Below are 26,671 nucleotides of genomic sequence, written 5' to 3'. Positions count from 1 at the left end.
CAAGAACACTAAGGCAACCTGCCTAAATGACTACAGACCCGTAGCACTCACGTCCATATCCATGAAGTGCTTTGAAAGGCTGGTAATGGCTCACATCAACACCATTGTCCCAGAAATCCTAGACTCATTCCAATTTGCATACCACCCAAACAGATTCACAGATGATGCAATCTCTGTTGCACTCCATACGGCCCTTTCCCACCTGGACAAAAGAGAATGCTGTTCATTGACTACAGCTCAGCGTTCAACACCATAGTACACTCAAAGCCCATCACTAAGCTAAGGATCCTGGGACTAAACACCTCCCTCTGCAACTGGATCCTGGACTTCCTGACGGGCCGCCCCCAGGTGGTGAGGGTAGTTAGAAACATCTGCCAAGCTGATCCTCAACACTGGAGCCCCCCCAGGAGTGCGTACTCAGTCCCCTCCTGTACTCCCTGTTCACCCAAACTGCGTGGCCAGTCACGACTCCAACACCATCATCACGTTTGCAGACGACAGAACAGTAGTAGGCCTGATCACCGACAACGATGAGACAGCCTACAGGGAGGAGGTAAGGGCTCTAGGAGTGTGCTGCCAGTAAAATAAGGTCAGAGACCTGGCCGTGTGGTGCCAGGATAACAACCTTTCCCTCAACGTGGAGATGACTGTGGACTACAGGAAAAGGAGGACCGAGCACGCCCCCATTCTCATCGATGGGGCTGTAGTGGAGCAGGTTTAGAGCTTCAAGTTCCTTGGTGTCCACATCACCAACAAACTAGAATGGTCCAAACACACCAAGACAGTCGTGAAGAGGACAAGACAAAGCCTATTCCCCCTCAGGAGACTGAAAAGATTTGGCATGGGTCCTCAGATCCTTAAAAGGTTCTACAGCTGCAACATCGAGAGCATCCTGACTGGTTGCATCACTGCCTGGTACGGCAACTACTCGGCCTCCGACTGCAAGGCACTACATCACTGGGGCCAAGCTGTCTGCCATCCAGGACCTCTACACCAGGCGGTGTCAGAGGAAGGCCATAACATTTGTCAAAAACCCCAGCCACCCCAGTCATAGACTGTTCTCTCTACTACCGCATGGCAAGCAGTACCAGAGCGGCAAGTCTAGGACCAATAGGCTTCTCAGCAGCTTTTACCCCCAAGCAATAAGACTACTGAACAGGTATACAAATGGTTACCAGGACTATTTGCATTGTGCCCCACCCCCCTCTTTTACGCTGCTGCTACTCTCTGTTTATCATATGTGCATAGTCACTTTAACCATACCTACATGTACATACTACCTTAATTAGCCCGACTAACCGGTGCCTGTATATAGCCTTGCTACTGGTATAGCCTCCCTACTGTATATAACTCGCTACTGTTTTTTTTCACTGTCTTTTTACTGTTGTTTTTTATTTCTTTACTTATCTATTGTTCACCTAATACCAATTGTTTTACTTACAAATGACACTGTTGTTTTGTAAGTAAGCATTTCACTGTAAGGTCTACACCTGTTGTATTCGGTGCACGTCACAAATAAAGTTTGATTTGATTTGACTGAGTCCTACAGACATTCTGTTGCTGATGACGTTGATCTTGACACCAGCTTTTGTAGAGTCTATAGACACACTGGATGAAATATTTCAGCCTGCAACAAGCTCAACATCATCTGACTTTGAAACAAGCTAGGACAGCCAAAGGTATTTATAAAAGCACAATACCCTCTTTAGAAAACAAAATCACCAAGACAAGTGCTGCTCAAACTTTTCACACCCTTGCAGTCAGTTCTTTGGCATGCAGGAGAGGGGCTGTTAGTGTACTCTTCTAGCATATTCACTCTATTGTTGGCAGTGCTTGTCTACTCAACAGCATGACTGTAGGTGCTCGTAGACAACAATACACAACTAGACTGTCTACAAGTCAAGCTCCCCTCAAACCTTTCACATCTTTGCTAACAGCCAATCTCAGTGCCCCATTATTGACTCTAAGTGTAACAAAACACATATCAGTCTATTGTACCTTTTCGTTTACAGATGAACATAGTTTAGTATATGTTTTACACATCCCAATGATCAGTCTTCATGTTTTACACATCCTCATGATCAGTCTTCCTGTTTTACACATTCTAATGATCAGTCATCAGGTTTTACACATTCTAATGATCAGTCTTCATGTTTTACACATCCTAATGATCAGTCATCATGTTTTACACATTCTAATGATCAGTCTTCAGGTTTTACACATCCTAATGATCAGTTTTCATGTTTTACACATCCTGATGATCAGTCTTCATGTTTTACACATCCTAATGATCAGTCATCATGTTTTACACATCCTGATGATCAGTCCTCCTGGTTCTTTCTACACTCCACAGCCAGGTGGACAAGCCTCTCGTACACTTTATTTACCACCCACTGCTTCAACCTTTTATTTACCACCCACTGCTTCGATGCTGGCCCAGATTGACTCCAATGCTTCCGACAGTTGTGTCATGTTAGCTGGATGTCCTTTGGGTGGTGGACCATTCTTGATACACACGGAAGCGTAAAAAACCCCAGCAGTGTTTCAGTTCTTGACACAAACCTGGCACCTACTACCATACCCCATTCAAAGGCAATTCAGTAATTTATCTTGCCCATTCCCCCTCTGAATGGCACACATACCACAATCCATTTCTAAATCCCCATCAAAATCCGTCAGTTTGAACTAAAGATACTGTCTCTGCTGCACATCTGCCTTGTCAGCCTTCCGAATCTGCGGTGGAAGGTGGCCGAGTTACAGTACAGTAGTGTTTGTCAGACTCTCACCAATACGATTGTGTTCTCCGTTTTGCTCTAAATTCCCCACAAGTGTCATGGGACTGTCTGAAGGTAACCCGGTACAAGTTTATAAAATGAATGAAAGTATGGAGGTAGTTTTGTGGCAACAAAAAAATGGGTAAAATCTGTGTCCAGAAAACGGATACCTTTCCTTTACATCTCTTTTTCCACATTTTGTTATGTTACAGCCTTATTCTAAAATGGATTTAAAAAAAAATCCTTATCAGTCCACACACAATAACCCATAATGACAAAGCAAACATTTATTTTTAAAAATCGAATTAAAAAACATGTACATAAGTATTCAGACACTTTACTCAGTACTTTGTTGAAGCACCTTTGGCAGCGATTACAGCCTTGAGTCTTCTTGGGTTTGACGCTACAAGCTTGGCACACCTGTATTTGGGGAGTTTCTCCCATTCTTCTCTGCAGAACCTCTCAAGCTCTGTCAGGCTGGATGGGGAGTGTTGCTGCACAACTATTTTCAGGTCTCTCCAGAGATGTTCCATCGGGTTCAAGTCCGGGCTCTGGCTGGGCCACTTAAGGACATTCAGAGACTTGTCCCGAAGTCATTCCTGCGTTGTCTTGGCTGTGTGTTTAGGGTCATTGTTTTGTTGGAAGGTAAACCTTTTCTCCAGTATGAGGTCTTGAGCCCTCTGGAGCAGGTTTTCAACAAGAATCTATTTTTCTACGTTCGTCTTTCCCTCAATCTTGACTAATCGCGGCAGGTAGGCTAGTGGTTAGAGCGTTGGACTAATAACCGGAAGGTTGCAAATCCACATCACATCACAGCTGACAAGGTAAAAATATGTTGTTTTGCCCCTGAACAAGGCAGTTAACCCACTGTTCCTAGGCTGTCTTTGAAAATAAGAATTTGTTCTTAACTGACTTTCCTAGTTAAATGAAGGTAAAATAAAAAATTAATTTAAAAAGTCTCCCAATCCCTGCTGCTGAAAAACATCCCCACAGCATGATGCAGCCACCACCATGCTTCACCATAGGGATGGTGCCAGGAATCCTCCAGACGTGACGTTTGGCATTCAGGCCAAAGAGTTCAATCTTGGTTTCATCAGACCAGAGAATCTTGTTTTTCATGGTCTGAGAGTCCTTTAGGTGACTTTTGGCAAACTCCAAGCGGCCTGTCATGTGCCTTTTAATGAGGAGTGGCTTTCATCTGGCCACTCTACTATAAAGGCCTGATTGGTGGAGTGCCGCAGAGATGGTTGTCCTTCTGGAAGGTTCTCCCATCTCCACAGGGGAACTCTGGAGCTCTGTCAGAGTGACCATTGGGTTCTTGGTCACCTCCCTGACCCGATTGCTCAGTTTGGCCAAGTGGCCAGCTCTAGGAAGAGTCTTGGTGATTCCAAACGTCTTCCATTTAAGAATGATGGAGGCCACTGTGTTTCTTGGGGACCTTCAATGCTGCAGAAATGTTTTGGTACTCTTCCCCAGATTTGTGTCTCGACACAATCCTGTCTTGGAGCTCTATAGACAATTCCTTTGACCTCATGGCTTGGTTTTTGCTCTGACAACTGTCGGACAGGTGAGTGCCTTTCTAAATCATGTCCAATCATTTGAATTTACCACAGGTGAACTCCAATCAAAACGTAAAAACATCTCAAATATGATCAATGGAAACAGAATGCACCTGAGCTCAATTTCGAGTCTCAGAGCAAAGAGTTTGAATATTTATGTAAACAAGGTATTTCTGTTTTTTGTTTTTAATACACAAAAAAACTGTTTTCACTTTGTCATTATTGGGTATTGTGTGTAGATTGATGAGGAAAATGTTCTTCAAAAAAGTACTGAGTAAAGGGTCTGAATACTTATGTAAATGTGATATTTCAATTTTTTATTTTAAATACATTTTTGCATTATCATTATGGGGTATTGTGTGTAGATTGGTGAGGAAATTAAACAATTTAATACATTATAGAATAAGGCTGTAACATAACAAAATGTAGAAAAAGTCAAGGGGTCTGAATACTTTCAAAGTATACTGTATAGGACACACACCTCAAAACCTTATTCCTTATGATTTATTTTTACTGTCTGTTTTGCCATTTATGAATGTGTTATTCAATGCGTTTCAATGGGCTAAAGTAGAAGGCCTAATTCAATATTTTATCAAACAATTTAAAAATATTTTTGCGGGATACCTACAGAGGTCCTAAAATTCTAAATCAAACAGCTAAATGCGCCATGGTATGACCATTCTAAAACAATTCCAAATGTTAGCTTAGTAGAATCTCCAATAGCTGAGGATCTTAATAATTAAACCCTTAGCCTACAATTTCCTCGCTCCCGCGGGAAATGTTTAAGCTAGAGCTGCGTATCCACCGCATCCGCCGATATCGCCCTTCCACGTTACCTGGCACCTTAGACCCGGGACTCCCAATCACGGACAGATGTGAAACAGCCTGGATTCAAAGCAGGGTGCCTGTAGTGACACCTCTAGCACTGAGATACAGTGCCTTAGACCGCTGCGCCACTCGGGAGCCCACACCGACAGTGTGGTGAAGAAGGTGAAGAAGTGTGGTGAAAAAGGCGCACCAGCTCCTCTTCAACCTCAGGAGGCTGAAGACATTTGGCTTGTCACCTAAAACCCTCACAAACTTTTACAGATGCACAATAGAGAGAATCCTGTCGGGGTGTATGACCGCTTGGTACGACAAGTGCACCGCTCCCAATCGCAGGGCTCTCCAGAGGGTGGTGTGGTCTGCCCAACACATCACCGGGGGCAAACTACCTACCATCCAGGACACCAACAGCACCCCATGTCACAGGAAGGCCAAAAAGATCATCAAGGACATCAACCACCCGAGCCACTGCCTGTTCAAACCGCTATCATTCAGACGGCGAGGTCAGTACAGGTGCATCAAAGCTGGGACCGAGAAACTGAAAAACAGCTTCTATCTCAAAGCCATCAGACTGTTAAATAGCCATCACAAGAACGATAAATGGAACACTAGCCACTTTAATAATGTCTACATATCTTGCATTTCCCATCTCATATGTGTATACTGTATCCTATAACATTCTACCGTATCTTATTCTATGCCACCATGACTTTGCTCGTCCATATATTTTATATTCTTAATTCCATTCCTTTACTAGATTTGTGTGTATTGGGTATATGTTGTGTAATTGTTAGATATTACTCGTTAGATATTACTGCACTGTCGGAGCTGTGTGACCAATAGATTTGGATTGGATTTGAAAGGTGGCAAAGCTAGATCGTGTTTGTCAGACCATGAGACATCCCGAACGTTCATCTTCTTACAAAAATGTCTGTAGCGTCCGAACGGTTTGGCCTACAATTATGACCACTCTGTTAAAAGATGAGGCTCTCACCAACACGATGGCGTTCGCCAGTTAAAAAAATGAATGGAAGTATATATGGAGATAGTTTAGTTCCTAAATAAGGGATAAAAAATGTATATATATAATAAGTTTCCTGATCATTCTTATATCTCTCAGATATAGGACAGACACTTCAGAACAAACTTCCTTTAGATTCTCTATTGGACTGTCTGTTGTTCCATGTAATGCCAAATTCAATGTTTCACCCAATAATTATTTTCATATATTCTTTTGATACCTTAAAGTGTATTAAAATTCCAAATCAAATAGCTAAATGATCCTTGGCATGACCCCCCCCCCCCTTCCCTCCCCCTCCCCTGGCTTAGACAGGGCTTAGAGTCTAGAGGGTTTTTAAGGCAATGAGAAAGAAAGAGAGAGATTAGTTTGTAGTGTTTTCCCATGCTATGGTGGATGCCTAGCTGACACATGCACGAACACGCCAACACACACACACACACAAACACACACACAACTCGACCCCCTGGAGGCTGCAGGCGAGGAGTTTCTTTGCTAAGCTGAGGCAGACAGGGGTTCTGTAAGATTTCACATACCACATTTTCATTCCCACCAAGTTTACCTGGGTCTTTCCACAAAAGTGGATGTTTTTTTGATATTTTAAGTAAAAAATTGTGCACCAATATTGAATATTAAAAGCCTTTTATATTAAATGAAGTGCTCTTTAATTTAAACCACATGGATAATTACATTTCTTTTATATGAATAAAGGCTTGATAAAGTAAAAAAATCTGTATTTTGACATGTCCCTCCATCAACCCTGTGTCACTTCTAAGAAGATTTTAACCCAAACTTTAACCCAATCCCCAAATGTATCCAAGTTTCACCATCATTGTAAAGTTATTTTGTTGCTTTGGCAAAGTCATTTCTGAAGATTATGATTTATTTCTTGTGATTAGTGAATAATTAACATATACGGTTTAAGGTCAAACCTGTTCCATGGTGAAACTATTCCTTTTTATTTTATCAAAAGAAGCATTGAACATCTAAAAGTAAAATCAGAGAGTAGAAGCAGGTAAGCTTTATTTGGCACTTAATAGGCACTTACTATAGTCATTTTTTTATTTAACCTTTTGATATGGGAAAAAACATTTTTTTTATGAAGTCGAACATGTGCTCTTTAAGACAGAAGGTAGACTTCTCAAAAGGCACCACATTGGTGGAACGACCCAGGTGTTTTGTCGTTGCTGTCGGTGAGTTGTGATCGAGGTGCATAAATATCCCTGCGTGGTACCAACTTCTCTTTTTGGTCTTTGGCTGGAGAATAGAGACACGCATACATGTACATGTGTGTGTATGTGAATTGCTGGTATTCTAGTGTGGCTGGGAAATAATATCTTCTGAGGGGTCCTCTCATATTTATCTGTGTGTTGGAAGCAGTCCACAGCTGTTATGGGGACCCGTCTGTCCCCATAGGTAACTGCTGCCTGACAGACACATAACTGCAGCGGAAGACAGGGAGGGATGGGGGGGAGTGTTTGTAGGTAAAAAGTTGGATGTCTACAGCCAGTTATTTTTCTCTCTCTCTCTCTCTCCCTCCCCACACCATGCCAAGTTTACGTCATCGCTTTTCTCCATTGTTTCACCAGCTTTGAATAAACTAAAGGGCAGATTCTTTAGAGAGGCACACATACACACACACTGACAGACCCTTCAAAGTTAAGCCCCTCTCTAAATATATCCCCCTGGTAGAGATAAGACAAACAGTGTGGATTTGAGGCTGGTTTTCAGCCAATGATAGGCAGCCATGTGAGCCAAGCTAAGACAATGTTAGGTTTACCATTGATGAGAGAGAGAGAGAGAGAGAGAGAGAGAGAGAGAGAGAGAGAGAGAGAGAGAGAGAGCGAGAGAGAGAGAGAGAGAGAGAGAGAGAGAGAGAGAGAGAGAGAGAGAGAGAGAGAGAGAGAGAGGAGAGAGAGAGAGAGAGAGAGAGAGAGAGAGAGAGAGAGAGAGAGAGAGAGAGAGAGAGAGAGAGAGAGAGAGAGAGAGAGAGAGAGAGAGAGGTTTACGTCCACCATTGTTCCTGTACACAAGAAAGCAAAGGTAACTAAACTAAATGACTATCACCCCGTAGCACTCATCATAAAGTGCTTTGAGAGGCTAGTTAAGGATCATATCACCTCTACCTTACCTGACACCTTAGACCTTAGAGGTACTAGCACCTTAGAGGTACTAGTACTAAGGGTTGACCCAATGTGAACTTAATAGGGACATCTGTCCGTCCGTCCCTTCATTTGAGAGAGACCGACCTGCCTGCAAGTCTGTGTGTGTGTACTTTATGTGGTCCAGTACACCCCTCTAATCCTGTTGTCCTGTTAACCTTGATTTTATATGAATGGACCTCCTCATCCCTGGGCTCAGTAGCTAAGACCCCTCTGTAATCCAATTGTCTATGATCTAAGACCAGTCATTGTCTATGATCTAAGACCAGTCATTGTCTATGATCTAAGACCAGTCATTGTTTATGATCTAAGACCAGTCATTGTTTATGATCTAAGACCAGTCGTAAGCTACATATTATACATTACGTGTTAAACATTATATACAGATTATAGAGAGATTCAATCAATGTGATGTGGGGGGAGATTCTCCATAAAGTCAATAAAAGGTTGCCAAATTCTGTAAAATGTCTTTAACTTATTCCTCAAGCAGTAAGTGATTTTCTCCAGTGGGATACAACTATTAATTAACTTCCGATAGCCACATTGCAACTGGCAGGGAGGAATCCGATTTCCATTTCAAGGCAATACATTTCTTGGCAATTGCTAGCAATATTTCTGTTAGCTTTATAGTTTGGCTTTGCCTAAGATTGGAGTTAGTAAAGTTACCCAGTAGCCAGTCATTGTCTATGATCTAAGCCCAGTCATTGTCCATTATCTAAGACCAGTCATTGTCCATGATCTAAGCCCAGTCATTGTCCATGATCTAAGACCAGTCATTGTCCATTATCTAAGCCCAGTCATTGTCCATGATCTAAGACCAGTCATTGTCTATGATCTAAGACCAGTCATTGTCCATTATCTAAGACCAGTCATTGTCCATTATCTAAGCCCAGTCATTGTCCATGATCTAAGACCAGTCATTGTCCATGATCTAAGACCAGTCATTGTCCATTATCTAAGCCCAGTCATTGTCCATTATCTAAGCTCAGTCATTATCTATGATCTAAGACCAGTCATTGTCCATTATCTAAGCCCAGTCATTGTCCATTATCTAAGCCCAGTCATTGTCTATGATCTAAGCCCAGTCATTGTCCATTATCTATGCCCAGTCATTGTCCATTATCTAAGCTCAGTCATTGTCTATGATCTAAACCCAGTCATTGTCTATGATCTAAGCCCAGTCATTGTCTATGATCTAAGCCCAGTCATTGTCTACGATCTAAGCCCAGTCATTGTCCATTATCTAAGCCCAGTCATTGTCTATGATCTAAGCCCAGTCATTGTCTATGATCTAAACCCAGTCATTGTCTATGATCTCAGCCCAGTCATTGTCTATGATCTAAGCCCAGTCATGGTCTATGATCTAAACTCAGTCATTGTCTATGATCTAAGCCCAGTCATTGTCTATGATCTAAACCCAGTCATAGTCTATGATCTAAAATAAGTCATTGTCTATGATCTAAGCCCAGTCATTGTCTATGATCTCAGCCCAGTCATTGTCTATGATCTAAGCCCAGTCATTGTCTATGATCTCAGCCCAGTCATTGTCTATGATCTAAGCCCAGTCATTGTCTATGATCTCAGCCCAGTCATTGTCCATGATCTAAGCCCAGTCATTGTCTATGATCTAAGCCCAGTCATTGTCTATGATCTAAACCCAGTCATTGTCTATGATCTCAGCCCAGTCATTGTCTATGATCTAAGCCCAGTCATGGTCTATGATCTAAACTCAGTCATTGTCTATGATCTAAGCCCAGTCATTGTCTATGATCTAAACCCAGTCATAGTCTATGATCTAAAATAAGTCATTGTCTATGATCTAAGCCCAGTCATTGTCTATGATCTAAACCCAGTCATTGTCTATGATCTAAGCCCAGTCATTGTCTATGATCTCAGCCCAGTCATTGTCTATGATCTAAGCCCAGTCATTATCTATGATCTAAACCCAATCATTGTCTATGATCTAAGCCCAGTCATTGTCTATGATCTACGATCAGTCATTGTCTAGTGATTATATTTATTGACCAGGACTCCATCTTCCCAACTACATCACTGAGGCCTCTCCAGACTAATCACACACCCAATTATCTAAACCCAGTCATTGTCTATGATCTAAGCCCAGTCATTGTCTATGATCTAAGATCAGTCATTGTCTAGTGATTATATTTATTGACCAGGACTCCATCTTCCCAACTACATCACTGAGGCCTCTCCAGACTAATCACACACCCAATTATCTAAACTCAGTCATTGTCTATGATCTAAGCCCAGTCATTGTCTATGATCTAAGATCAGTCATTGTCTAGTGATTATATTTATTGACCAGGACTCCATCTTCCCAACTACATCACTGAGGCCTCTCCAGACTAATCACACACCCAATTTCTTGGGCCACTATACCTATTTTGCCAATTGGACTGGACCACTTTGTTACACGGAACCCTACTAATCCCTCACGACTGTCCTATTCGATGGTTATTCTTTAAAAGTGCCTTCCTCACCATCTTAAATAAGCATGCCCCATTCAAAAAATGTAGAACCAGGAACAGATATAGCCCTTGCTTCACTCCAGACTTGACTGCCCTTGACCAGCACAAAAACATCCTGTGGCGTACTGCATTAGCATCGAATAGCCCCCGTGATATGCAACTTTTCAGGGAAGTTAGGAACCAATATACACAGGCAGTTAGGAAAGTTAAGTCTAGCTTTTCAAACAGAAATTTGTATCCTGTAGCACAAACTCCAAAAAGTTCTGGGACACTGTAAAGTCCATTGAGAATAAGAGCACCTCCTCCCAACTGCGCACTGCACTGAGGCTAGGAAACACTGTCACCACCGATAAATCCACTATAATTGAGAATTTCAATAAGCATTTTTCTATGGCTGGCCATGCTTTTCACCTGGCTACACTTACCCCGGTCAACTGCCTTGTACCCCCCACAGCAACTCGCCCATGTCACGACTTCCGCCGAAGTCGGTCCCTCTCCTTGTTCGGGCGGCATTCGGCGGTCGACGTCACCGGCCTTCCAGCCATCACCGGTCCACTTTTCATTTTCCATTTGTTTTGTCTTTGTTTTCTACACACCTGGTTTCAATTCCCCACGTTACATGTTCATTATTTAACCCTCTGGTTTCCCCAATTTTTGTGTGCGTGTTTGTTTTATTGTTAGGCTGTATCTGACGGCTGCTATTATTGTTGCCGGGTTTTGTTGTTACGTCCGTTTATTCGTGGTACCAGTATTTTTCCAGCACCATAGTATTGTGTTTGCACTGGTGTTTTCTTGAATTAAATACCTTGCCCACGCATCTCAGCTCTCCTGTGCCTGACTCCTTTCACCAGTTACCCACAGCCTTGACAGCCCAAACCTCCCCCATTTCTCCTTCACCCAAATCCCGATAGCTGATGTTTTGAAAGCTGCAAAATCTTGATCCCTACAAATCAGCCGGGCTAGACAATCTGGACCCTCTCTTTCTAAAATGATCTGCCAAAAATTGTTGCAACCCCTATTACTAGCCTGTTCAACCTCTCTTTCGTATCGTCTGAGATTCACAAAGATTGGAAAGCTGCCGTGATCATCCCCCTCTTCCAAGGGGAGACACTCTAGACCATGGGTGTCAAACTCTGGTCTAGAGTGTCAAAAACTCAAATTTGGCCCGCGGGGTAATTATATTTGGCCCGCGAGACAATACCAAACTACTACTAGAGCTGGCCTGCCGGTATTATACAGCGCATTCACCGCTAATACTACGAATCCCATAATGCTCTGCTGTTGTTTTCGCGCGCCAATCGGGACAGGACCCAGAAACGCCCTCTCCTCTGTGACAGTATCACAGACATGTACGCTGCAGTGAGGGCCTTTAAAACTAAACTGTGCCTGTGGGAGAATCAGATGCTGCAAGGAAACCCTTGCCATTTTCCCTGCTGCCAAACCATAAAAGCGCAGATCTCTACCGCCGTGTTCCCATGCGCACAGTTTTCTGAAAAACTCAGTGTTCTCGCTGCTGAGTTTAGCCGGCGATTTGCCGACTTCGATGTCCAGAAATGTAGGTTTGAACTGCTTAGTAATCCCTTCGCAGTTGATGTGGAAAATGCACCAACCAACATCCAAATGGAGCTGATTGAACTCCAGTGCAACGACACGCTGAAGTCAAAGTATGATGCTGTGGGCGCCGCACAGTTTCCACGGTTCATCCCTGACACAATGCCTCAGCTCCGCACCCAAGCTGCTCAGATGCTCTCCATGTTCGGCAGCACTTATCTATGCGAGCAACTTTTCTCCTCGATGAAGATGACCAAAACAACTCACAGGAGACGTCTGACTGATGAACACCTTCGCTCGATACTGAGGATTTCTTCAGCTCAGAGCCTGAGCCCAGACATTGATGAACTAGCATCCAAGAAGAGATGCCAGGTATCTGGCTTGGGCACATCAGATTAGATCAGTGTGCAGTAATTAACGTTTTCTTTGTGCACTTTTTCTTGCTACAAGGCATGGGCTTGAATGGTTGATTGATTTATTATCATTTTATTTGTAAAATTATTAGCCAGTGGAAAAAGTTTATTTTGGTATTTAAATCAGAAGGCTGCAAATAGAAAAGAGGCATACGATTTTTATTTAAATTTTATTTGTTTAATTTATGAATGCCATTGATGTGTTTTTTCATTTGAAATTCGATTTTGCATGTCTCCACTATTAAATTATATATTGTATGGTAAAAAGCGATGCTTGTTCCATATTCAATGTTAAAGCAAAACTTGTTTGGGTCCATATTAAAAGGTTCATTTGTTCAATGTTGGCCCGCGACTTTGTTCAGGTTTTACATTTTGGCCCACTGGGTATTTGAGTTTGACACCCCTGCTCTAGACCCAAACTGCTACAGACCTATATCTATCCAACCCTGCCTTTCTAAGGTCTTCGAAAGCCAAGTTAACAAACAGATTACCGACCATTTCGAATCCCATCGTACCTTCTCCGCTATGCAATCTGGTTTCAGAGCTGGTCATGGGTGCACCTCAGCCACGCTCAAGGTCCTAAAAGATATCATAACCACCATCGATAAGAGACATTACTGTGCAGCCGTATTCATCGACCTGGCCAAGGCTTCGTCTCTGTCAATCACCACATTCTTATCGGCAGACTCAGCAGCCTTGGTTTCTCAAATGACTGCCTCACCTGGTTCACCAACTACTTCTCTGATAGAGTTCAGTGTGTCAAATCGGAGGGCCTGTTGTCCGGACCTCTGGCACTCTCTATGGGGGTGCCACAGAGTTCAATTCTCGGACCGACTCTCTTCTCTGTATACATCAATGATGTCGCTCTTGCTGCTGGTGATTCTCTGATACACCTCCACGCAGACGACACCATTCTGTATACATCTGGCCCCACTTTGGACACTGTGTTAACAAACCTCCAGACGAGCTTCAATAACATACAACTCTCCTTCCGTGGCCTCAAACTGCTCTTAAATTCAAGTTAAACTAAATGCATGCTCTTCAACCGATCTCTGCCCGCACCTGCCCGCCCGTCCAGCATCACTACTCTGGACGGTTCTGACTTAGAATATGTTGACAACTACAAATACCTAGGTGTCTGACTAGACTGTAAACTCTCCTTCCAGACTCACATTAAACATCTCCAATCCAAAATTAAATCTAGAATCGGCTTCCTATTTAGCAACAAAACATTCTTCACTCATGCTGCCAAACATACCCTCGTAAAACTGACCATCCTACCGATCCTCGACTTCAGCGATGCCATTTACAAAATAGCCTCCAACACTCTACTATACTACCCACCGCTGCGACCTGTACGCTCTCGTTGGCTGGCCCTCGCTTCAATCTCGTCGCCAAACCCACTGGCTCCAGGTCATCTATAAGTCTTTGCTAGGTAAAGCCCCTTCTTATCTCAGCTCACTGGTCACCATAGCAGCACCCACCCGCAGCACACGCTCCAGCAGGTATATCTCACTGGTCACCCCCAAAGCCAATTCCTCTTTTGGCTGCCTCTCCTTCCAGTTCTATGCTGCCAATGACTGGTACGAACTGCAAAAATCACTGAAGCTGGAGACTCATATCTCCCTCACTAGCTTTAAGCACCAGCTGTCAGAGCAGCTCACCGATCACTGCAGCTGTCCATAACCCATCTGTAAATAGCCCATCCAGCTACCTCATCCCCATACTGTTATTTATTTATTTATCTTGCTCCTTTTCACCCCAGTATCTCTCCTTGCACATTCATCTTCTACACATCTATCACTCCAGTGTTTAATCCGTATATTGTAATTACTTCGCCACCATGGCCTTTTTATTGTCTTACCTCCCTTATCTTACCTTATTTGCACACATTGCATATATACTTTTTCTACTGCATTATTGACTGTATGTTTGTTTATTCCATGTGTAACTCTGTGTTGTTGTACGTGTCAAACTGCTTTGCTTTATCTTGGCATGGTTGCAGTTGTAAATGAGAACTTGTTCTCAACTAGCCTACCTGGTTAAATACAGGTCAATTAAGAAATAAAGCACCAATTTGATAACATCACAGAGAATGATTTGGACACATAGTGGCAGACATTTATTCGATATTGTACACAGTGGCAGTCAATGAAGAGCTAAGGTTAAAGGTGCTGCAGTGAATTATAGCCATGTGATGAGAAACCTTGCCTCTAGCTTTTGTCAAGGCTTCAGATCTCAGGACTTTAGTTCTCAGGGTTCAGTTTATCAGGAAGTGTATTGTAGATGTTGTACCCACTGTGAGTATTAAAACCTACCCTGAACAAAAACCATGGATACATGGCAGTATTCGCCTAAAACTGAAAGTGCGCAACACCGTGACTGGGAATATGGCAGAATACAAACAGTGTAGTTATTCCCTCCGTAAGTCAATCAAACAGGCAAAACGTCAGTATAGAGACAAAGTGGAGTTGCAATTCAACGGCTCAAACACGAGACGTATGTGGCAGGGTCTATAGACAATCACGGACTACAAAGGGAAAACCAGCCACGTTGAGGACATCGACGTCTTGTTTCCGGACAAGCTAAACACCATCTTCGCCCGCTTTGAGGATATCACAGTGCCACCGACGCGGCCCGCTACCAAGGACTGTGGGCTCTCCTTCTACGTGGCCGACGTGAGTCAAACAATGAAAGCGTGTTAACCCTCGCAAGGCAGCCGGCCCAGAAGACATCCCTAGCCGTGTCCTCAGAGCATGCGCAGACCAGCTGGCTGGAGTGTTTACGGACATATTCAATCTCTCCCTATCCCAGTCTGCTGTCCCCATATGCTTCAAGATGTCCATCATTGTTCTTGTACTCAAGAAATCAAAGGTAACTTAACTAAATGACTTCTGTCATCATGAAGTGCTTTGAGAGACTGGTGACAGGTAAGGTAAAGGTGATGTGATATGATCTACACCCACAATTGCTTACCGCCCCGATAGATCTACACTGCACACTGCCCTATCCCATCTGGACAAGAGGAATACCTACAGTTGAAGTCAGAAATGTACATATACCTTAGCCAAATACATTTAAACTCAGTTTTTCACAATTCCTTACATTTAATCCCTGTAAAAATTCCCTGTCTTAAGTCAGTTAGCCTCACCACTTTATTTTAAGAATGTAAAATGTCAGAATAATAGTAGAGAGAATTATTTATTTCAACTTTTATTTCTTTCATCACATTCCCAGTGGTCAGAAGTTTACACACACTCAATTAGTATTTCGTAGCATTGCCTTTAAATTGTTGAACTTGGGTCAAACATTTCGGGTAGCCTTCCACAAGCTTCCCACAATAAGTTGGGTGAATTTTGGCCCATTCCTCCAGACAGAGCTGGTGTAACTGAGTCAGGTTTGTAGGCCTCCTTGCTCACACACACTTTTTCAGTTCTGCCCACAAATTTTCTATAGGTATGAGGTCAAGGCTTTGTGATGACCACTCCAATACCTTGACTTTGTTGTCCTTAAGCCATTTTGCCACAACTTTGGAAGTATGCTTGGGGTAATTGTCCACTTGGAAGATCCGTTTGCAACCAAGCTTTAACCTCCTGACTGATGTCTTGAGATGTTGCTTCAATATATCCACATCATTTTCCTCCCTCATGATGCCCTCTATTTTGTGAAGTGCACCAGTCCCTCCTGCAGTAAAGCACCCCACAACATGATGCTGCCACCCCCGTGCCTCACTGTTGGGATGGTGTTCTTCGGCTTGCAAGCGTCCCCCATTTTTCCTCCAAACATAACGATGGTCATTTTAGCCAAACAGTTCCATTTTTGTTTCATCAGACCAGAGGACTTTTCTCCAAAAAGTACGATCTTTGTCCCAATGTGCAGTTGCAAACTGTAGTCTGGCTTTTTCATGGCGGCTTTGGAGCAGTGGCTTCTTCCATGCTGTGCGGCCTTTCAGCTTATGCTGATTTAGGCATCGTTTTGCTATGAATATAGATGCTTTTGTACCTGTTTCCTCCAGCATCTTCATAAGGTCATTTGCTGTTGTTCTGGGATTGATTTGCACTTTTCACACCAAAGTACGTTTATCTCTAGGCGACACAACACGTCTCCTTCCTGAGCGGTATGATGGCTGCATGGTCCCATGGTGTTTAAACTTGCGTACTATTGTTTGTACAGATGAACGTGGTACCTTCAGACTTTTGGAAATTGCCCCCAAGGATGAACCAGACTTGTGGAGGTCTACAATTTTTTCTTGGCTGATTTCTTTTGAGTTTCCCATGATGTCAAGCAAAGAGACACTGAGTTTGAAGGTAGGCCTTGAAATACATCCACATGTACACCTTCAATTGACTTAAACTATGTAAATTAGCCTATCAGAAGCTTCTGAAGCCATGACTTCATTTTCTGGAATTTTCCAAGCTGTTTAAAGGCACTGTCAATTTAGTGTATGTAAACTTCTAACCCACGGGAATTGTGATACAGTGAATTATATGTGAAATAATCTGGCTGTAAACAATTGTTGGAAAAATTACTTGTGTCATGCACAAAGTAGATGTACTAACCGACTTAGCAAAACTATAGTTTGTTTACAAGAAATTTGTGGAGCGGTTGTAAAAACGAGTTTTGATGACTCCAACCTAAGTGTATGTAAACTTCCAACTTCAACTGTACTTAGACTTGTAATCACTGGCCACTTTAATAATGGAACACTGGTCACTTCAATAAGGTTTACATATTTTGCATTACTAATCTCATAAATGTTTATGCATATACTGTATTCTATTCTATTCTACGGTATCTATAGTCTATGGAGCTAGAAACACAAGCATTTTGCTACACCCACAATAACATCTGCTAAACACGTTTATGTGACCAATAACATTTGATTTGATTTAATGCGGTCTTGAAGGGTGTCGACAGCCCAGGTTCGATACCTGGTAACCAAACAAGACCTAACCACAACGAGTTCTACATCCAATCCTACACACCCTTCCCATCCATCGTATCTGTCCATCTATCCATCCTATCCATTCATCCACCCATTTTTTCTGCATTGGGAACACATTTTCCCCTACATTTATGACCTGGCACATTATTTCACTGTTAGAACAAATTTACTGTGTCTGCAGTGTGTTCATCAGAATGAATTTACTGTGCCTGCAGTGTGTTCATCAGAATGAATTTACTGTACCTGCAGTGTGTTCATCAGAATGAATTTACTGTACCTGCAGTGTGTTCATTAGAATGAATTTACTGTGTCTGCAGTGTGTTCATCAGAATGAATTTACTGTGTCTGCAGTGTGTTCATTAGAATGAATTTACTGTGTCTGCAGTGTGTTCATTAGAATGAATTTACTGTGTCTGCAGTGTGTTCATCAGAATGAATTTACTGTGTCTGCAGTGTGTTCATCAGAATGAATTTACTGTGTCTGCAGTGTGTTCATCAGAATGAATTTACTGTACCTGCAGTGTGTTCATCAGAATGAATTTACTGTGTCTGCAGTGTGTTCATTAGAATGAATTTACTGTGTCTGCAGTGTGTTCATCAGAATGAATTTACTGTACCTGCAGTGTGTTCATTAGAATGAATTTACTGTGTCTGCAGTGTGTTCATCAGAATGAATTTACTGTACCTGCAGTGTGTTCATTAGAATGAATTTACTGTGTCTGCAGTGTGTTCATCAGAATGAATTTACTGTACCTGCAGTGTGTTCATTAGAATGAATTTACTGTACCTGCAGTGTGTTCATTAGAATGAATTTACTGTACCTGCAGTGTGTTCATTAGAATGAATTTACTGTACCTGCAGTGTGTTCATTAGAATGAATTTACTGTGTCTGCAGTGTGTTCATTAGAATGAATTTACTGTGTCTGCAGTGTGTTCATCAGAATGAATTTACTGTACCTGCAGTGTGTTCATTAGAATGAATTTACTGTGTCTGCAGTGTGTTCATCAGAATGAATTTACTGTACCTGCAGTGTGTTCATTAGAATGAATTTACTGTGTCTGCAGTGTGTTCATCAGACTGAATTTACTGTGTCTGCAGTGTGTTCATTAGAATGAATTTACTGTGTCTGCAGTGTGTTCATTAGAATGAATTTACTGTGTCTGCAGTGTGTTCATCAGAATGAATTTACTGTGTCTGCAGTGTGTTCATTAGAATGAATTTACTGTACCTGCAGTGTGTTCATCAGAATGAATTTACTGTACCTGCAGTGTGTTCATTAGAATGAATTTACTGTACCTGCAGTGTGTTCATTAGAATGAATTTACTGTACCTGCAGTGTGTTCATTAGAATGAATTTACTGTGTCTGCAGTGTGTTCATCAGAATGAATTTACTGTGTCTGCAGTGTGTTCATTAGAATGAATTTACTGTACCTGCAGTGTGTTCATCAGAATGAATTTACTGTGTCTGCAGTGTGTTCATTAGAATGAATTTACTGTGTCTGCAGTGTGTTCATCAGAATGAATTTACTGTGTCTGCAGTGTGTTCATTAGAATGAATTTACTGTACCTGCAGTGTGTTCATCAGAATGAATTTACTGTGTCTGCAGTGTGTTCATCAGAATGAATTTACTGTACCTGCAGTGTGTTCATTAGAATGAATTTACTGTGTCTGCAGTGTGTTCATCAGAATGAATTTACTGTGTCTGCAGTGTGTTCATTAGAATGAATTTACTGTGTCTGCAGTGTGTTCATCAGAATGAATTTACTGTGTCTGCAGTGTGTTCATCAGAATGAATTTACTGTGCCTGCAGTGTGTTCATCAGAATGAATTTACTGTACCTGCAGTGTGTTCATTAGAATGAATTTACTGTGTCTGCAGTGTGTTCATTAGAATGAATTTACTGTGTCTGCAGTGTGTTCATCAGAATGAATTTACTGTACCTGCAGTGTGTTCATTAGAATGAATTTACTGTGTCTGCAGTGTGTTCATTAGAATGAATTTACTGTGTCTGCAGTGTGTTCATCAGAATGAATTTACTGTGTCTGCAGTGTGTTCATCAGAATGAATTTACTGTGTCTGCAGTGTGTTCATCAGAATGAATTTACTGTGTCTGCAGTGTGTTCATTAGAATGAATTTACTGTGTCTGCAGTGTGTTCATCAGAATGAATTTACTGTGTCTGCAGTGTGTTCATCAGAATGAATTTACTGTGCCTGCAGTGTGTTCATTAGAATGAATTTACTGTACCTGCAGTGTGTTCATTAGAATGAATTTACTGTGTCTGCAGTGTGTTCATTAGAATGAATTTACTGTGTCTGCAGTGTGTTCATTAGAATGAATTTACTGTGTCTGCAGTGTGTTCATTAGAATGAATTTACTGTACCTGCAGTGTGTTCATTAGAATGAATTTACTGTGTCTGCAGTGTGTTCATTAGAATGAATTTACTGTGTCTGCAGTGTGTTCATTAGAATGAATTTACTGTGTCTGCAGTGTGTTCATTAGAATGAATTTACTGTACCTGCAGTGTGTTCATTAGAATGAATTTACTGTACCTGCAGTGTGTTCATTAGAATGAATTTACTGTGTCTGCAGTGTGTTCATTAGAATGAATTTACTGTACCTGCAGTGTGTTCATTAGAATGAATTTACTGTGTCTGCAGTGTGTTCATCAGAATGAATTTACTGTACCTGCAGTGTGTTCATTAGAATGAATTTACTGTACCTGCAGTGTGTTCATTAGAATGAATTTACTGTGTCTGCAGTGTGTTCATTAGAATGAATTTACTGTGTCTGCAGTGTGTTCATTAGAATGAATTTACTGTGTCTGCAGTGTGTTCATCAGAATGAATTTACTGTACCTGCAGTGTGTTCATTAGAATGAATTTACTGTGTCTGCAGTGTGTTCATCAGAATGAATTTACTGTGTCTGCAGTGTGTTCATCAGAATGAATTTACTGTACCTGCAGTGTGTTCATCAGAATGAATTTACTGTGTCTGCAGTGTGTTCATCAGAATGAATTTACTGTACCTGCAGTGTGTTCATTAGAATGAATTTACTGTGTCTGCAGTGTGTTCATCAGAATGAATTTACTGTGTCTGCAGTGTGTTCATTAGAATGAATTTACTGTGTCTGCAGTGTGTTCATCAGAATGAATTTACTGTACCTGCAGTGTGTTCATTAGAATGAATTTACTGTACCTGCAGTGTGTTCATTAGAATGAATTTACTGTACCTGCAGTGTGTTCATTAGAATGAATTTACTGTACCTGCAGTGTGTTCATTAGAATGAATTTACTGTGTCTGCAGTGTGTTCATTAGAATGAATTTACTGTGTCTGCAGTGTGTTCATTAGAATGAATTTACTGTACCTGCAGTGTGTTCATTAGAATGAATTTACTGTACCTGCAGTGTGTTCATTAGAATGAATTTACTGTACCTGCAGTGTGTTCATTAGAATGAATTTACTGTGTCTGCAGTGTGTTCATTAGAATGAATTTACTGTACCTGCAGTGTGTTCATCAGAATGAATTTACTGTACCTGCAGTGTGTTCATTAGAATGAATTTACTGTACCTGCAGTGTGTTCATCAGAATGAATTTACTGTACCTGCAGTGTGTTCATTAGAATGAATTTACTGTGTCTGCAGTGTGTTCATTAGAATGAATTTACTGTGTCTGCAGTGTGTTCATTAGAATGAATTTACTGTGTCTGCAGTGTGTTCATCAGAATGAATTTACTGTACCTGCAGTGTGTTCATCAGAATGAATTTACTGTACCTGCAGTGTGTTCATTAGAATGAATTTACTGTGTCTGCAGTGTGTTCATTAGAATGAATTTACTGTGTCTGCAGTGTGTTCATCAGAATGAATTTACTGTACCTGCAGTGTGTTCATTAGAATGAATTTACTGTGTCTGCAGTGTGTTCATCAGAATGAATTTACTGTGTCTGCAGTGTGTTCATTAGAATGAATTTACTGTGTCTGCAGTGTGTTCATTAGAATGAATTTACTGTACCTGCAGTGTGTTCATTAGAATGAATTTACTGTGTCTGCAGTGTGTTCATTAGAATGAAAGGCATGTTCCTAGTACAGTGAGACATAGTTCACCAGACTAGTTCACCAGACTAGTTCACCAGACTAGTTCACCAGACTAGTTCACCAGACTAGTTCACCAGACTAGTTAACCAGACTAGTTCACCAGACTAGTTCACCAGACTAGTTCATCAGACTAGTTCATCAGACTTGTTCACCAGACTAGTTCACCAGACTAGTTCATCAGACTTGTTCACCAGACTAGTTCACCAGACTAGTTCACCAGACTAGTTCATCAGACTAGTTCACCAGACTAGTTCGCCAGACTAGTTCGCCAGACTAGTTCGCCAGACTAGTTCATCAGACTAGTTCACCAGACTAGTTCACCAGACTAGTTCGCCAGACTAGTTCACCAGAATAGTTCATCAGACTAGTTCACCAGACTAGTTCACCAGACTAGTTCATCAGACTAGTTCATCAGACTAGTTCATCAGACTAGTTCACCAGACTAGTTCACCAGAATAGTTAATCAGACTAGTTCACCAGACTAGTTCATCAGACTAGTTCACCAGACTAGTTCAACAGACTAGTTCATCAGACTAGTTCACCAGACTAGTTCATCAGACTAGTTCATCAGACTAGTTCATCAGACTAGTTCACCAGACTAGTTCATCAGACTAGTTCATCAAACTGGCCATCTGAGTGTCACCACGGTCCAAATAAATGGATGTACACACTGGTGGACAGAAACACACTGGTGAATAGAAACACACTGGTCGACAGAAACACACTGGTGAATAGAAACACACACTGGTGGACAGAAACACACTGGTGGACAGAAACACACTGGTGAATAGAAACACACTGGTGAATAGAAACACACTGGTGGATAGAAACACACTGGTGGATAGAAACACACTGGTGGATAGAAACACACACTGGTGAATAGAAACACACTGGTGGATAGAAACACACTGGTGGATAGAAACACACTGGTGGATAGAAACACACTGGTGGATAGAAACACACTGGTGGATAGAAACACACTGGTGGATAGAAACACACTGGTGGATAGAAACACACTGGTGGATAGAAACACACTGGTGGATAGAAACACACTGGTGAATAGAAACACACTGGTGGACAGAAACACACTGGTGAATAGAAACACACTGGTGAATAGAAACACACTGGTGAATAGAAACACACTGGTGGATAGAAACACACTGGTGGATAGAAACACACACTGGTGGACAGAAACACACTGGTGGATAGAAACACACTGGTGAATAGAAACACACTGGTGAATAGAAACACACTGGTGAATAGAAACACACTGGTGGATAGAAACACACTGGTGAATAGAAACACACTGGTGGATAGAAACACACTGGTGAATAGAAACACACTGGTGGATAGAAACACACTGGTGGATAGAAACACACTGGTGAATAGAAACACACTGGTGGATAGAAACACACTGGTGAATAGAAACACACTGGTGGATAGAAACACACTGGTGGATAGAAACACACTGGTGAATAGAAACACACTGGTGGATAGAAACACACTGGTGGATAGAAACACACACTGGTGTGTGATGGTGAGAGAACGATCCCCACATAGATGGATAGACACACACACGAACACACACACTTGGATTGGTCTGACTACACATGTTTCTGGAGACGTGTTTGACCCTTCAAACACACCTCCTGTCCTCCTACTCTTCTCCAAACAATTCAAGAACAGTATTTTCACACCAGCAGAACACACACAATGAGCATGAGGTGTTTCTCAGCTGGTATCGTTGGCTTCGACTGAAGTGAGATGTCTGGATGGAAGTATGCGTTTCTTTCTCTCTGTCTCTCTGTCTATCCAGCAATCTGTCTCTCTTCTCTACCGGTGTCCCGTTGTAGCTGTCATCATCGCCACTCAGCATGAGGCCATAACCCGGGTACTAACCCTGCACACATGCACACACACACACACCCACACAGACACACACGCAGACCCACACTCACACTGACACACACACACACACACACTGAAAAAGCCATGTCCCTCGGGTACATCATTCAGGTACAACAAACCTCCCCTTATAAATCCTCTCACGCACACCCCCCCCCCCCCCCACACATATAAATATTGATTTATTCCTTATATCATTCGTTTACTTTAGATATGTGTGTATTGTTGTGAAATTGTTAGATTATTGCTTGTTAGAATTAACTGCACTGTTGGAGCTAGAAACAGAAGCAGTTCGCTACATCCACAATGACATCTGTTAAACACGTATCTGTGACCGATAAAATGTGATTTTATTTGATATTTTGATACTCTCGCATAAACACACAACCTTCCTTCACACGTCAACTTAATAAACAGTCCTTTTGTTTCTGGCTCCTCTCTGTGTGTCTCCCTCATCAGCGTGCACACACACACACACACACACACACACACACACACACACACACACACACACACACACACACACACACACACACACACACACACACACACACAACAACACATATCTTGAGTAACGTAATACCTTCAACATTACATAGAGTATGTTGAGTAATGTAATACCTTCAACATTACATAGAGTATGTTGAGTAATGTAATACCTTCAACAACATTACATAGAGTATGTTGAGTAATGTAATACCTTCACCATTACATAGAGTATGTTGAGTAATGTAATACCTTCAACAACATTACATAGAGTATGTTGAGTAATGTAATACCTTCAACAACATTACATAGAGTATGTTGAGTAATGTAATACCTTCAACAACATTACATAGAGTATGTTGAGTAATGTAATACCTTCAACATTACATAGAGTATGTTGAGTAATGTAATACCTTCAACATTACATAGAGTATGTTGAGTAATGTAATACCTTCAACAACATTACATAGAGTATGTTGAGTAATGTAATACCTTCAACAACATTACATAGAGTATGTTGAGTAATGTAATACCTTCAACAACATTACATAGAGTATGTTGAGTAATGTAATACCTTCAACATTACATAGAGTATGTTGAGTAATGTAATACCTTCAACAACATTACATAGAGTATGTTGAGTAATGTAATACCTTCAACAACATTACATAGAGTATGTTGAGTAATGTAATACCTTCAACATTACATAGAGTATGTTGAGTAATGTAATACCTTCAACATTACATAGAGTATGTTGAGTAATGTAATACCTCCAACAACATTACATAGAGTATGTTGAGTAATGTAATACCTTCAACATTACATAGAGTATGTTGAGTAATGTAATACCTTCAACATTACATAGAGTATGTTGAGTAATGTAATACCTTCACCATTACATAGAGTATGTTGAGTAATGTAATACCTTCACCATTACATAGAGTATGTTGAGTAATGTAATACCTTCACCATTACATAGAGTATGTTGAGTAATGTAATACCTTCAACATTACATAGCTAGATGTATTACTCTATCTATCGATGTCTATGATTGTACGATCGTCACAGTCCTTAAATGCTAAATCTGTTTCTGATTCTCTGATCATTTTAATAGTTCATATAACTCTATTGATACTCAAAGAATTCAACTTCTAAATGTTATATCATTACCCAAAATGTAGAGATTCAATTATTGTAATAAGTATTTAGAAACAAACAATGTGTTTGTTTCAAAACTTGTCATGTATTGTCAGTTGATGCATCCAGCCTCCTCCCTCAGCTTACCAAACAAAGTGGCAGGGTCAGGCTGTTGAAATGTGTGTTTTTAACCAGAACAGTGCCTGGACACATGAGGCTAGAAATACCACAGCGAAGTCAGGAAATACCTGATGACTGCGGCTGAATGACTACGCAATGAGCTGACACAACCAGGCAGGACCAATGCCTCAACCATCCTCTAATGGCTTTAAAAAGACCTGTATTATATATCATCTTCCTATTGATGGAAGGAATGACATTACTGTTGATCAATTTGTCTGTATAGTACATAAGATAAGGCAACCATTACCTAAAGCAATGCTGTGCTATAATTACGCTTCATTCAGTTTGAATATTAATTGCTTACCGGGTAAAATACCTTTTGATGGAAAACATGATATCTCAGTTATTCTGTCTATGTGTGCAGGCAATAGCATACTGGAGCCCTAATGCTGTAAACCACAGTATTAACCTACATTCAGTTTGAACATGACAGTCTGCTAATGTACCCCATAAATGACAGTTATGATGGAATAACTGCTGAGGACACCCAGTGATCGTGAGTATCAAATCCAGAGAAGGTGCACCGATCCTGGGTTGAGAGTGAGAGGAGCCCTGGGTCACCTCCAGATCTCTGGTGGTTCCATGGTGGTCTTACCTTCAACCCGCCACCGTAGACAGGAAGACAGGAATATCCAACAGCTGCTGCTGATCCGACACAGCCAGTAGAGTCTCCTCTTCCTTCTACAATAGCTTTTCAATCCCTCTGTCCCCTATTTCACTTGCTCTCCTTCTCTCTCTGTTTCTCTTTCTCTCTCTATATATCTATCTATCTTTCTCTGTCTCTCTCTCTGTCACACTATATATCTCTGTCTCTCTCTCTGTCTCTCTCTCTCACACAGACTCGTGCAGACTGATCGGGTGAGCTTCGCTCACCCCCTTTCTCGCTCTTTCATTCGCTCACTCTTCCCTCCCTCCATCTCTCTGCTCTCCCACCCTCCCTCTCTCTCTCTGCTCTCCCCCCCTCCCTCCCTCTCACTTCAATTCAATAAAATTTCAATTACATTTCAATTTAAGGGCTTTATTGGCATGGGAAAGATATTTTAACATTGCCAAAGTAAGTGAAGTAGAAAATAAACAAAAGTGATTTTTTTTTTTTTTTACTGTAAACATTACACTCACAAAAG

The 26,671-nt window shown here is 41.4% G+C and overlaps 1 protein-coding gene across 1 annotated transcript in view; it reads right to left on the bottom strand.

Moving 5' to 3' along the window:
• LOC129820874 (norrin-like) overlaps positions 1-26,385 on the bottom strand; it is a 58,811-nt gene extending 32,426 nt beyond the window's left edge. Inside the window, exon 1 of the mRNA XM_055877942.1 lies at positions 26,143-26,385. The gene's annotated coding sequence lies outside the window, so the exon portion shown is untranslated. The remainder of the gene's footprint in view (positions 1-26,142) is intronic.
• Positions 26,386-26,671: the final 286 nt, after the last annotated feature.

Source organism: Salvelinus fontinalis, chromosome 23 (genome assembly GCF_029448725.1).
Source record: "Salvelinus fontinalis isolate EN_2023a chromosome 23, ASM2944872v1, whole genome shotgun sequence".
NCBI lineage: Eukaryota > Metazoa > Chordata > Actinopteri > Salmoniformes > Salmonidae > Salvelinus > Salvelinus fontinalis.
This window is presented reverse-complemented; position numbering and strand designations above follow the sequence as displayed.